The following is a 16,113-nucleotide window of genomic DNA, read 5'->3' on the forward strand; positions in this document are numbered from 1 at the left end:
ATTGGAAGGACTGATGCTGAAGCTGAAACTCCAATACTTTGGACACCTCATGCGACGAGTTGACTCACTGGAAAAGACTCTGATGCTGGGAGGGATTGGGGGCAGGAGGAGAAGGGGATGACAGAGAATGAGATGGCTGGATGGCATCACGGACTCGATGGACATGAGTTTGAGTGAACTCCGGGAGTTGGTGATGGACAGGAAGTCCTGGCATGCTGTAATTCATGGGGTCCAAAAGAGTCAGACACGACTAAGCAACTGAACTGAACTGAACTGATAGTTGATTAGCAATGCTGTGATAGTTTCAGGTATACAGCAAAGTAACTCGATTATACATAGTGAAAAGTGAAAGTCACTCAATCGTGTCAAACTCTGCAACCTCATTGACTATAGAGTCCATGCAATTCTTCAGGCCAGAATACTGGAGTGGGTAGCCTTTCCCTTCTCCAGGGGATCTTCCCAACCCAGGGATCAAACCCAGGTCTACCACATTGCAGGCAGATTTTTACCAACTGAGCCACAAGGGAAGTCCCTCAATTATACGTGTGTGTGTCTTCTTTTTCTGAGGTAAATTCACCCATTCCAGTCCATTTTAGTTCGCTGATTCCTAGAATGTCTATGTTCATTCTTGCCATCTCCTGTTTGGCCACTTCCAATTTGCCTTGATTCATGGACCTAACATTCCAGGTTCCTATGCAATATTGCTGTTTACAGCATCGGACCTTGCTTCTATCACGGGTCACATCTACAAATGGGTATTGTTTTTGCTTTGGCTCCATCCCTTCATTCTTTCTGGAGTTATTTCTTCACTGATCTCCAGGAGCATACTGGGCACCTACCGACCTGGGGAATTTCTCATTCAGTATCCTATCATTTTGCCTTTTGATACTGTTCATGGGGTTCTCAAGGCAAGTATAATGAAGTGGTGTGCCATTCCCCTCTCCAGTGGACCACATTCGTCAGACCTCTCCACCATGATCTGCCTGTCTTGGGTATCCCCACATGGCATGGCTTAGTTTCATTGAGTTAGACAAGGCTGTGGTCCATGTGATCAGATCGACTAGTTTCCTGTGATTATGATTTCAGTGTGTCTGCCCTCTGATGCCCTCTCGCAATACCTACCATCTTACTTGGGTTTCTCTTACCTTGGTTGTGGGGTATCTCTTCACAGCTGCTCCAGCAAAGCGCAGCTGCTGCACCTTACCTTGGATGAGGGGTATCTCTTCAAGGCAGCCCCTCGTGACTTTGAACGTGGAGTAGCTACTCTTGGCCCTCCTGCACCTGCGCAGTTGCCTCCACTTGGACGTGGGGTAGCTCCTCTCAGCCATGCTTCTGCGTGTGGTCGGTCATGGATCGGTGTCGCTTCTGCACGCTCAGAGCCGCTGGCATGAATTTAACTCAAATGACCATTATATCTGCTACTGTGGGCAGGAATCCCTTAGAAGAAATGGAGTAGCCATCATGGTCAACAAAAGAGTCCGAAATGCAGTACTTGGATGCAATCTTAAAAATCGACAGAATGATCTCTGTTCGTTTCCAAGGCAAACTATTCAATATTACAGTAATTCAAGCCTACGCCCCAACCAGTAAGCTGAAGAAGCTAAAGTTGAAGGGTTCTATGAAAACCTACAAGAACTTTTAGAACTGACACCCAAAAAAGATGTCCTTTTCATTATAGGGGACTGGAATGCAAAAGTAGGAAGTCAAGAAACACCTGGAGTAACAGGCAAATTTGGCCTTAGAGCACGGAATGAAGCAGGGCAAAGGCTAATAGAGTTTTGTCAAGAGAACGCACTGGTCATAGCAAACACCCTCTTCAAACAACACAAAAGAAGACTCTACACATAGACATAACCAGATGGTCAACAAAGAAATCAGATTGATGATATTCTTTGCAGCCAAAGATGGAGAAACTCTATACAGTTAACAAAAACAAGACTGGGAGCAGACTGTGGCTCGGATCATGAAATTCTTATTGCCAAATTCAGACTGAAATTGAAGAAAGTAGGGGAAACCACTAGACCATTCAGGTATGACCTAAATCAAATACCTTATGATTATACAGTGGAAGTGAGAAATAGATATAAGGGACTAGATCTGATAGATAGAGTGCCTGATGAACTCTGGACAGAGGTTCATGACATTGTACAGGAGACAGGGACCAAGATCATTCCCATGGAAAAGAAATGCAAAATGGCTGTCTGAAGAGGCCTTACAGATAGCTGTGAAAAGAAGAGAAGCGAAAAGCAAAGGAGAAAAGGAAAGATATAAGCATCTGAATGCAGAGTTCAAAAGAATAGCAAGGAGAGATGAGAAACCTTTCCTCAGCGATCAATGCAAAGAAATAGAGGAAAACAACAGAATAGAAAGGACTAGAGATCTCTTCAAGAAAATTAGAGATACCAAGGGAACATTTCATATAAAGATGGGCACAATAAAGGACAGAAATGGTATAGACCTAACAGAAGTAGAAGATATTAAGAAGAGGTGGCAAGAATACACAGAAGAACTGTACAAAAAACATCTTCACGACCCAGATAATCATGATGGGGTGATCATTCACCTAGAGCCAGACATCCTGGAATGTGAATTCAAGTGGGCCTTAGAAAGCATCACTACAAACAAAACTAGTGGAGGTGATGGAATTCCAGTTGAGCTATTTCAAATCCTGAAAGATGATGCTGTGAAAGTGCTGCACTCAATAGGCCAGCAAATTTGAAAAATTCAGCAGTAACCACAGGACTGAAAAAGGTTAGTCTTCATTCCAATCCCAAAGAAAGGCAATGCCAAAGAATGCTCAAACTACAGCACAACTGAAATTTCACACGCTAGTAAAGTCACGCTCAAAATTATCCAAGTCAGGCTTCAGCAATACATGAACTGTGAACTGCCAGATGTTCAAGCTGGTTTTAGACAAGGCAGAGGAATCAGATCAGATTGCCAACATCTGCTGGATCATGGAAAAAGCAAGAGAGTTCCAGAAAACACCTACTTCTACTTCATTTACTATGTCAAAACCTTTGACTGTGTGAATCACAATAAACTTTGGAAAATTCTGAAAGAGATGGGAATACCAGACCACCTGACCTGCCTCTTGAGAAACCTGTATGCAGGTCAGGAAGCTACAGTTAGAACTGGACATGGAACATCAGACTGGTTCCAAATAGGAAAGAGAGTACGTCAAGGTTGTATATTGTCACCCTGCTTATTTAACTTATATGCAGAATATATCATGAGGAACACTGGGCTGGAAGAAGCACAAGCTGGAATCAAGATTGCTCGGAGAAATATCAATAACCTCAGATATGCAGATGACACTACCCTTATGGCAGAAAGTAAAGAGGAACTCAAAAGCCTCTTGATGAAAGTGAAAGAAGAGAGTGAAAAAGTTGGCTTGAAGCTCAACATTCAGAAAACAAAGATCATGGCATCTGGTCCCATCATTTCATGGGAAATAGATGGGGAAACAGTGGAAACAGTGTCAGACTTTATTTTTGGGGGCTCCAAAATCACTGCAGATGCTGATTGCAACCATGAAGTTAAAAGACGCTTACTCCTTGGAAGGAAAGTTATGACCAACCTCGATAGCATATTAAGAAGCAGAGACATTACTTTGCCAACCAAGGTCCGTCTAGTCAAGGCCATGGTTTTTCCCGTGGTTATGTGTGGATGTGAGAGCTGGACTGTGAAGAAAGCTGATCACCGAAGAACTGATGCTTTTGAACTGTGGTGTTGGAGAAGACTCTGAAAGTCCCTTGGACTGCAAGGAGATCCAACCAGTCCATTCTACAGGGGATCAGTCCTGGGTGTTCATTGGAAGGACTGATGCTGAAGCTGAGACTCCAGTACTTTGGCCACCTCATGGGACGAGTTGACTCACTGGAAAAGACTCTGATGCTGGGAGGGATTGAGGGCGGGAGGAGAAGGGGACGACAGAGAATGAGATGGCTGGATGGCATCACCGACTCGATGGACATGAGTTTGAGTGAACTCCGGGAGTTGGTGATGGACAGGGAGGCCTGGCGTGCTGTGTGATTCATGGGGTTGCAAAGAGTCGGACACGACCGAGCAACTGAACTTAACTGATTCTTTTTCTAATTATTTTTCCAGTTAGTTTGTTTCATGATATTTAATAGTTATTTGTGCTATATAGTAGGTCCTTGATGGTTATCTATTTTAAATATACCAATATGTACGTATCAACCCCAAATTATAACTTCTCCCTTCCCTTCTACCCTGATAACCATAAATTCTTACTCTATGAATTTTCTTTTGTTCTGTAAGTTCATTTGTATCATTTCTTTTTAAATTCTGCTTATATGTGATATCACCTGATATTTCTCTTTCTCTGTCTGACTTGCTTTACTCCATATGACAACCTGTAGGTTCTTCCACATTGCTGCAGATGACATTATTCTTAATGGCTGAGTAGTATCCCATTGTATATGCCCCATCTTCTTTATCCATTCCTCTGTCAGTGGACATTCAGATTGCGTCCGTATCTTGGCTATTGTAAACAGTGCTGGAATTAAAATAGAGCTGCATGTATTCTTTTGGACAATGTTTTCTTGTGGATATATGCCTAGGAATGGGATTGCTGGATCACAGGTAGCTTTATTTTTAGTTTAAAAATAGCTCTGTACTGTTTTCCACAGTGGCTGTATCAATTTACATTCCCACCAATAGTGTAGGAGGGCTCCCTTCTCTTCATTCCCTCTCCAGCTTTTATTGTTTGTTGATTTTTTGTTGTTGTTGTTGTTGACAGCAATTCTGACTCTGTGAAGTGTGAAATGTGAGGTGTGAAGTGACAGATATTTCATTGTAGTTTTCAATTGCATTTCTCAAATAATTAGCAACGTCAGACATCTTTTCATATGCCTCTTAGCTATCTGGATATCTTCTTGGAGAAATGTCTATTTAAGTCATCTGTCCATTTTTTGATTGTTTGTTTTGATGACAGTTAACTGCATGAGCTGTTTGTAAATTTTGGAGACTAATCCCTTGTCAGTCACATAATTTGCAAATATTTTCTCCCAATCTGTGGGTTATTTTTTCATTTTGTTTCTGGTTTACTTTTCTGTGGAAAAAAAAAATTGAGTTTCACTAGATTCTGTTTATTTTTGTTTTTCTTTCCATTATTATAGGTGATGGACTGAGAAAAGCATATTGCTGCGATTTATGTCACAGAGTGCTCTGTCCGTATTTTCCTCTAAGGATTTTTTAGTGTCTGGTCTCAAGTTTAGGTCTTTTATCCATTTTGAGCTTATTTTTGGGTATAATATTAAAAAGCATTCTAATTTTTTCTTTTTTTACATGTAGCTTTTACATGTCCATTTTCCTAGCACCACTTTTTTATTTTTAGGGAAATTAAAAATTTTAATCTGATGTAAAGTCTTCGACAGGTTCACAATAAGACTATAAAACTAATTAAAAGATATAAAAATTGAAATGGAAGCAATATAAATATGATTATTTGCAGATATATTGCTATCTATATGTCGTCTTATAGAAAATATGATACAAATATTAGAATTAATAAAAGAACTTAGCAAAGGTATTGGATATAAAATCCATATGCAAAAGCCATTTATAGTTCTGTACACTAAAAATGACATTAATAATTATTATTAATATAATAAATTTGAAATTTATAAACAGTGGTTAATGATATGAACTAGGGTTCAAATTTCTTCTCCATCATTTCTAATTATGTGACTTTTTTCTTTTCATGATGAACTTTATTTTTTTTCTTAACGTATGTATTTTATCAAATTATGAGGAACGCTGGGCTGGAAGAAGCACAGGCTGGAATCAAGATTGCCAGGAGAAATATCAATAACCTCAGATATGCAGATGACACCACCCTTATGGCAGAAAGTGAACAGGAACTCAAAAGCCTCTTGATGAAAGTGAAAGAAGAGAGTGAAAAAGTTGGCTTGAAGCTCAACATTCAGAAAACTAAGATCATAGCATCTGGTCCCATCACTTCATGGGAAATAGACGGGGAAACAGTGGAAACAGTGTCAGACTTTATTTTTTTGGGTTCCAAAATCACTGCAGATGCTGATTGCAGCCATGAAATTAAAAGACGCTTACTCCTTGGAAGGAAAGTTATGACCAACCTAGATAGCATATTAAAAAGCAGAGACATTACTTTGCCAACCAAGGTCCGTCTAGTCAAGGCTATGGTTTTTCCCGTGGTCATGTGTGGATGTGAGAGTTGGACTGTGAAGAAAGCTGATCGCCGAAGAATTGATGCTTTTGAACTGTGGTGCTGGAGAAGACTCTTAAGAGTCCCTTGGACTGCAAGGAGATCCAACCAGTCCATTCTAAAGGAGATGGATCCTGGGTGTTCATTGGAAGGACTGATGCTAAAGCTGAAACTCCAATACTTTGGCCACCTCGTGTGACGAGTTGACTCACTGGAAAAGACTCTGATGCTGGGAGGGATTGGGGGCGGGAGGAGACGGGGACGACAGAGAATGAGATGGCTGGATGGCATCACCAACTCGATGGATATGCGTTTGAGTGAACTCCGGGAGTTGGTGATGGACAGGAAGGCCTGGTGTGCTGTGATTCATGGGGTCACAAAGAGTCAGACACGACTGAGCGACTGAACTGAACTGAACTGAACTGATAGTTGACTTACAATGTTTCAGATACTAAACAAGGTGTTTCAGTTACATATATCAGTTCAGTTCAGTGACTTGGTCATGTCCGACTCTCTGCGACCCCATGGGCTGTAGGATGCCAGGCTTCCCTGTACATTATCAACTCTCGGACTTTTTTCAGACTTACATACATCAAGTTGGTAATGCCATCCAAACATCTCATCCTCTGTCGTCCCCTTCTCCTCCTGCATTCAATGTTTCCCAGCATCAGGGTCTTCACATCAGGTGATCAAAGTATATATATACATATATACCTATATACCTATATATACTATATATAATACTATATATTATATAGTATATATAACATATATAATAATAGTTACATAATAATATAATTATATAATAATATCATATTTTATTATTATAATTATATGTATATATATAATTCTTTATATATAATTATAAGATGCATTTGATTTCTTTTTTTTTTTTCCCACCTTCAACATGCTTTAATGTGTCTTATTCTTTCTTTAAATTTATCTTATTGCAGTATAGTTGATTTACAATGTCGTGTTAGTTTCTGCTGCACAGCAAAGTAATCCAGTTATACATATTATACACATTCTTTTTCACATTCTTTTCCATTATGGTTTATCACAGGATATTGAATATAGTTCCCAATACTATACAGGCTTCCCAGGTAGAGCTAGTGGTAAAGAACCTGCCTGCGAATTCATGAGACTTAAGAGATGTGAGTTCGATCCCTGGGTGGGGAAGATCTCCTGGAGGAGGGTATGGCAACCCACTCCAGTATTCTTTCCTGGAGAATCCCATGGACAGAGGAGCTATACTGTACAGTAGGATCTTGTTTCCTATCCATTCTGTATGCATTGCATCTGCTAACCCCGAATTCCCAACGCGCTCCTCTCCCATCCCCTTCCTCCTTGGCAACAGGTCTATTCTGTGTGTCTGTGAGTCTATTTCTGTTTCAAGATAAGTTCATTTGTGTCATATTTTAGAGTCCACAGATAAGTGATATCATACGATATTTGTCTTTCTCTTTCTGACTTACTTTGCTTGGTATTATAACCTCTAGCTGAATCCATGTTGCTGCAAATGACATCATGTCATTCTTTTTATGGTTGAGTAGTATTCTGTTGTATATATGTACTGCCTCTTCTTTATCCGTTCATCTGTGGATGGGCATTCAGGTTGTTTCCGTGTCTTGGCTATTGTGAATAGTGCCGCATTGAACTTAAGGGTGCATGTGTCTGTTTGAAGGTAATATATCTTATTCTAAGCACTAGTAACACTTAAACACAATTTTAAAAAAAGATCAGCACTCACTACATGAATAGTTTTGTGTCCTGACTTTTTCATGTACCATTTCACCATGAGCATTTTCCTGGTCATTAAGATGTTTTCTTGGGGAGGGACCACGTGGGGTCTGGCGGAGCTGAATTTCTGGCAGTCCTCCAGTTGGGGGCTAGATTGGAAATGTGGAGTTGCCGAAGGAAACTTTACCCAGCCTTGTGCCCCTGGCAGCCTGGGAGTGGAACCTTCCCCTTAATGTGTCCACTTGTGTGGAGCATCCATTGGAGGCTGTGAGGTACTGGTCAGATCGGGTGTTCCTGCTCCAGTTTCCAGCTTGAGCAGCCAGCTGCTGGGCTGGCTCCCTCTGGCCATTTATGGACCCTTGTGCTGCCCCCAAGGAAGATTTCTACTCCCCTGGAGTCCAGACAGAGGCCAGAGTGGCTGACCTCACTTGATACCATCAGAGCCAGAGGTAACCTAGTGGCTTCCAGCTCAGGTGCTGTTGAATTGTGGGTGCCGGATGAAAATGAGACACTCATTGGCAGCAAGTTCTACAAGTTTGAGTCGATGACGTCACGTCTAAAGGGTCCTGGGCTGTGGCACACAAGCTGTCAGAGGAAACAAAGACTTCTGCATCAAGATCCAGGACCTTGCTCAGCAGATGGTTCTGAATCCAGACCGAGTTCACTCTGGGCAGGTCCCCTGTATTGCTGCCTCTCCCCACAAGGACTCCATGTTACTTTTCTTTTAACTGTTTTTCATTTATTGGTAACTCACATCATTCTGAATAGCCTTTGAAGCCTTGTTTCAAGCAGTGTTAGAAGCCAACCCAGTAATAGTTGAGATTTATGATATGCTCACTATGGTTTAATTTTGGCCAAATATCAAATATATATTATAATTAAATTTATTTATTTATATATCATATATAATGTATAACATTATAATAATATAAAATAATACATAGTTTATATGTCAATATATATTATATATAACATATTAATATGTATATTATATATTAATACATAAATTTATAATTGTATATCATTATATATTCATATTTTATAATATAATATAATATAATATATCATATAATATAATAATATTTTATATATTATATGTATATATTATGTTACATTTTATATTATACATATTATATATAATATAATGTATTTTATTACATTATATAATACATATAATGTATAACATATATAATAAAATAATAATTATATATAATAATAATATATAATATAGATTGGTAATATATAATATTATAATCATATAATATAAAACTATGTTATATAATTATATATTTCTATTAACATATTAATATTAACTAAATATAAAATAATATATAATATAATAATATACAAGTATATAATATACATAATATGTATATATTATATAATATATAACTATATGTTTAATAAATTTTATATATTATATTTTTAATATACATAACATATATATAATGTACAGTATATATAATAGTCCTTCCCTGGTGGCTCAGAGGTTAAAGCGTCTACCTGCAATGTGGGAGACCTGGGTTCGATTATATATTATATTTTTAATATACATATCATATATTATATTTATTATACATTATATATAATATATTTACAAAAATATTTATAATAATATATAAATATTATTATATATTTATATATTACTATGATTAAGTATATTATATATTAAATATATAATAATAATACCATATATTATATATAAATAATATATTATTATAAAATATATTTTATATTATATATATTATATTAAAATTATGCCCAGCATATGGAATCTTAGTTACCCCATGTGGAAGGAATCAGGGCCTCTTGTAATGGGAACATGAAATTTTAACCTCTGACCTGCTAAAGAAGTCACGAAAGCTATACAGATTGATCCAGGTAATAACTTTCATCAACATATCAGAATAAAAAATAAGTCACACTATTTCATTGTTATATTTTAGCTTTATAGTGTGCAGTCAGGAACCCTTGGCAGCTGGTAAATTTAGAATCCTTGCAGCACAGCATCAGAGTGGGAATTTTGGAAGCTCAACACTTAACATCTTCAAAAATTGAGTTCACCAAAGTTTCATACCATCATCAATTGAGCAGCTATTTTTATTTATTTATGTATATTTTTAAAGCAGCTATTTTTAATGCCAATTTCTCATTAAACAGAAGAAATGTACATAATGCATAGATAGTTATTCCCTTTCTATTATCTTAATATTTTAATACTTGACCCTAACAAAGCCCAGAAGAGGAAACAGCAAACTGTATGAAGTACTTGCCAGCTAAAAGAAACATAGTGATCAACCTCAGATTATAGGAGACCATAAAAAGAAAATCAGTTCAGTTCAGTTCATTTAAGTCGCTCAGTCGTGTCCGACTCTCTGCGACCCCATGAATCACAGCACGCCAGGCCTCCCTGTCCATCACCAACTCCCGGAGTTCACTCAAACTCACGTCCACAGAGTGGGTGATGCCATCCAGCCATCTCATTCTCTGTCGTCCCCTTCTCCTCCCGCCCCCAACCTTTCCCAGCATCAGAGTCTTTTCCAGTGAGTCAACTCATCGCATAAAGTGTAAGTCCATATAAAACCAGCATCAAGCTGGACCTGAATGCACATCAGTTCACTGAGGTCACACAACTATGAGATAAAACAGTCGCACCCAAACATCATTAGATTGTGAAAGAGTATTATTTTACCTAATGAAAAGCCATTTAGAAATAATTTCTTGCTCAGTAGAGATGTTTTCCTTACAAAATTTAATGCACATCATTTTGGCCAAAGCAACAGTGGAAGCTGATTACATGTCAGCTACATTAGACAGAGTGTCCTGCTTTATAATTGCTCTGCTGGCCTGAAAATCCTGGAGTAAGATTATGTGACAGCTGTTCCCCTGTTTCACCATAAAATTGAGATGTTTGTTTCATAAAACAACCCTGTGACCAGAGATTGCCTTTAATAGGCAACTAATAGATTTAATGAAATAAGGGAAATGGAAAACAATGACCCAAAAGGTCTAACTCTCATTTTCCTTGTCCTATTATTTTTATACCTTTATTTGGTAATAACTCTGTGTGTATAGTATGTATGTGGGCTTGTACTTCTAGAAATATTCTCATATAATAGGCATAAATGTATGAGGAAATATATACATATATTCTTATGTGACTTAATAAAAGAATAAAAAAATAGGAAGAGCTCATAAGAAAAATATGATAGAATAAGGAATATAATCCACTATATGAACACTTTACTTGCCCTCTATAATATTCAGAAAGTGTATTTCTTTACAGTGCAAAACTGTAACATATACTTAAAATCAGTAAGTATACCATAAATCTAGACATTTAATTAGTGTCTAGAAAAATATTTTACAAAATATTTTAAAAAATATTTTGTAGCATTTTAAACATGCTGAAGTCCTGTCTCTCTCATTACTTCTCTACCATTTTTTATTAACATGTATCATTGTATTTTAAAAGTTTAATATAATTCCTATATTTTTATATTTGTCCACTGATGAAGTATCTGTTTCTCATACTAAACCAAGTGTTTCAAGGATAAGATCATCTCTTTCCCCATCTTTGCATTTCCAGCACCTGAAAAGTGTGTGTATGTCAATCTTTAGATCAAGAAAGAGTTGAGGCTGAAGATGCTATCATGGATATAGGTAATACTTAGTTGGATAAGATAAGGGATAAGATACCTTAGTGGCTAGAGCACCAGTCTTTTTAAACCAGGGGTGGTGAGTTGATTCTAGCTGGTGCCTCTTGTTCACCCCTGCTTTAGGGGCTTCCCTGGTGGCTCAGACTGTAAAGAATATGCCTGCAATGCAGGAGACCGAGATTCCATCTAGGCTGGAAAAGATAATTGGTGGTATGAATTGGAATCAGCAAAGAAAACTGAAAAAAAATCTTTCAGCCATTCCATAAAGAGTTCTATAGAGGGATGTTCTTGAAGCTAAGTGAAGTACTTCCACTTGTTATATGTAGAAATCTTTGTATGTTCTATAAAAAATACTTTCATTTTCATGATACACACCAATGAACACATCAAAGCTTTATATAATTTTCATGCCATGAACTATAACTTCATCTTTTATTTTATCCTAAAGAATCTGAATAAGATGCAAGTGCTTGAAAGTGATATAATTATTGCTGCTAAGTCACTTCAGTTCTGTCTGACTCTGTGCGACCCCATAAACACCCAGAACCCACCAGGTTACCCCATCCCTGGGATTCTCCAGGTAGGAACACTGGAGTGGGTTGCCATTTCCTTCTCCAATGTGTGAAAGTGAAAAGTGAAAGTGAAGTCGCTCAGTCATGTCTGACTTGTAGCGACCCCATGGACTGCAGCCTACCAGGCTCCTCCGTCCATGGGATTTTCTAGGCAAGAGTACTGGAGGGGCTTACCATTGCCTTCTCCGGATATAATTATTATCACAACCTTAAATTTATTCTGTATGATAAAAATAATAAACCAATCAAATTTTACATCATAGTGACATAAACTGCAAGTTGGGAGACTACAGACTGTAGCTACCATGCCTGAGCCAGTTCAGCAAATATATTTTGAGAATTTTATAGTAAAAGGGAGCAGACTTAGAATTTTAAGTGTAGTGATAGTATGATAACACTTTTTGTATATTAAAATATTATAAAACTAAGATAATACATAATGGCTTTTGAACTAAAATGTTTTGATTGACTTTACAGTTATGTGTAAAAATACAAATGTGCTGAAATCACAGAAAATGACATCAAAGGGCTTCTATGTAAATACCTCAAAAATCATCCTGCAGGACTTCCTCTTGTTTTGGAAGATTATTGTCTTGACCAGTTTTAATCCACAAATATTCTAAAAAGATCTCTATAAATTCTGAGATTCTCAATCAAATACTAACAAGAAATTTACTATTTTTATCTACAACAGGCTAAATTGTTTGTCAAAGAGTAATTAAAATATTAAACCAAAACACTAAATATCAAATTATATTAACATATTCATAGTAATTTAGATATAGTAGAATTACAAGTGTCACTCATTTTTAATGAAAATTACAGCATTAAAAATAAAAAGCAGAATACATTTAATATTTCCATATTTTTACTCAATAGAATATAAGGGTTGGTATAATAATTCTTAAAATTTTACATAGATAAAAAACAGAGGAAGCCTACTTATTGTGATGCACCCCCAACCATCACCTCTATCTCTACCCCAAGTATATTGGGTATTAAAAAAGAAAGCTAAAAAAATTTTTATTCTGAAAAATAAAACAAAAAAAAATGCAATTGACCTCCTCATGAGGCTATAGCTAATATATATATGAAATATAAATCTCTGCACATGGTGTTGAGTTCTTCAGACAGCCAGAACAGTAAATGTTTATACATGAAAGACAGAGAGCATTGAAGGAATTGGCTCATGCAGTTATGGAGGCTGGCAGATTTGAGATCTTCAGGGCAGACTGAAGCCTAAAGACACAGGGAAGAGCTATGCTCAAGTTTGAGTCTAAAGCAGTCTGGGTACAGAATTCCTTCTTCCTTGGTGACCTCAGTCTTTTCTCTAAGACCATCAGCTAATCAAATGAGACTCATCCAGGTTATGGTGGTAATCTTCTTTACTCAAAGTCCACAGATTTAAATGTTAATCACATCTGCAAAATATTTTCATAGCTATATTTAAACTGATGTTTACCAAACAACTGGGTACCATAGCCTAGTCAAGGTGACATATAAAATTCCATTTCACATGGAAACATAACAAATGAAGCAGATAGCACTTAGAGGCTACACTTTGAACTAAACCTTTGCAACAAAATCTGCAATATTGCCAATATCACTATAGATGGGTAAACACAAATATAAACATGTAATTTAATTTTAGTCTGAGAAACTTAGGAAGACAGTTGAAATTGAAATCAAAATAGTAGCCTTAAGAGGTATAATCTGGAACACAAAAAGTGCACATTAAAGATGAGTCTACAAAATACATCCAAAAATATGTAATGAAACTTGATACTAAGAGAGCTAACAAAAAAATTGAGACAAATCTGTTTAGAATTCTAAGCAAGACAACCTTAAAAGAGCTATCCAATGAATATGCATGTATCCTCAAGGTGATAACGAATATAGTTAATTGAAAATGCAAATAATTATGAAAAAATCCTCAACTTCAAGTGACATAAGCCAGTAGCAATGAAGATGGACAAATTAAAAATACTATAAATACAGCCTTCAAAACAGTGTAATATTAGTAAGAGAAGGGACAAATAGATCAATGAAACAGAATAAAGAGTCCAGAAACAAACTTACACAAGTATAGTGAACTGATATTTAATAAAGAAGCAAAAGTAATATAACAAATTGTGCTGGACAACTGGACTTACACATGTAAATAAATTTTAAAAAATCTGTACAGAACTTATACCCTTTAGGAAGATTAATTCAAAATGAATCATAGACCTAAATGTAAAATGCAAATCTGTGAAATTGTTAGAAGATAATATAGCAGAAAATGTAGATAACCTTGCATTTGCAAAAACTTTTTAGTTACAACACCAAAAGCATAATCCATGAAGAATTGCTTAGCTGGACTTCATTAAAATGAAAAATTTCTGTTCTGCAAAAACACTGTCAATGGGGAAAAAAATTATAGACTAGACTAAAACATCTGCAAACCACAGGCAACAAAGAATTTATCCAAAATATTTAAAGAACTCTTAACATTCAAAAGTAAGCAAACATACAATTCAAAAAAAAAATGGGGCTAATATCTTAATGGACACTTCACCAGAGAAGATGTACAGATGGCAAATAAGCTTATGAAAACATACACCACATTATATGTCATTAAGGAATTTGAAATTCAAACAATAATGAGTACCACTACATGCCTATTAAAATAACCAAAATTCAAAACACTGACAATACAAAATGCTGGTGAGGATGTAGAGCAACAGGAATTTTCATTTACCGCTGGTAAGAATGCAAAATGATGCAGCCACCTTGTTAGACAGTTGGGAAGATTCTTACAAAAGTAAATATTCTCTTACCATACAGTTCAGCAATCACGCTTCTTGGGTTGAAAGTTTATGTCGATACAAAAACCCACACAGATCTTTATAGCAGCTTTATTCATAATTGCCATAACATAGATGCAAACAAAGATGGCTTTCCAAAGGAAAATGCATAAATAAACTTTGATACATCCAGAAATGAAATATTATTCAGAGACAAAATATGATTTGGCTATCAAGCTGTGAAAAGACATGGAATAATCATGAATGCATCTTGCTAAAGGAGATAAGCCAATCTGAAAAGAGTGGATATTTTATTTTCAACTATATGACCTCCTGGAAAAAGCAAAACTACAGAGGTAATAACAAGATCAGTGGTCACCAGGTATTAGTGGGGAGAAATAAATAGGTGAGACACAGAGGATTTTTAAGGCAGCTAAACAACTCTGTACAATACTATAATGGTGCCTACACATCACTGTGCATTTGCGCAGATCCATAGAATGTGCAATGCCAAGAGTGAACTCTAATGTCAACTATGGGCTCTAAATGAAAATGATATATTCAAGTAGGATCATGGATTGTAACTAATGTACCACTTTGGGTAAGGAGTTATACTTTCCTCTCAATTTTGCTTTGAGGAACTGTTCTGAAAATAAAGTCCACCTGGGACGACCCGCTGAGGTGGCCCAAAGGAGAGCGGAACGTTTCTCTTTTGGAGGCGGTCTCCTGTGGGGGAAAGGGACCGGAAGTGACGCGAGCGAGTTCCCGTTGGCCGGAGCCCAGCGGAGAGTGTGAGAGTCCCTCGGGGTCTCTTTCAGGATCCGGGGATCCGAGAAGCTGGAGTCAGAGCGGCTCCCCAAGAGTTATTGATCTATGAAATGGCAGAGAATGGAAAAAATTGTGACCAGAGACGTGTAGCAATGACCAAGGAACAGTATAATGGAACCTTCACAAACCCCTCTTCAGTGAATGAAAAGAAGAGGAGGGATCGAGAATAAAGACAGAATATTGTCCTGTGGAGACAGCCACTCATTGCCTTGCGGTATTTTTCTTGATTTGAACTAGTATTCTATGAATTAAAGCTGGTATTTTATCAGAAGAAAAATGTAAACCCTCAATATCACTCAGATTGAAAGCAAACTCTT

At 36.9% G+C, this 16,113-nt stretch overlaps 1 pseudogene; it reads left to right on the forward strand.

The window, feature by feature from the left end:
• LOC148777785 (methylosome protein WDR77-like) overlaps positions 1–15,845 on the forward strand; it is a 36,556-nt pseudogene extending 20,711 nt beyond the window's left edge.
• Positions 15,846–16,113: the final 268 nt, after the last annotated feature.

This window comes from Moschus berezovskii, chromosome 5 (assembly GCF_049115385.1).
Source record: "Moschus berezovskii isolate FMDL1 chromosome 5, NW_MosBer_1.0, whole genome shotgun sequence".
In the NCBI taxonomy this organism is placed as follows: Eukaryota; Metazoa; Chordata; class Mammalia; order Artiodactyla; family Moschidae; genus Moschus; species Moschus berezovskii.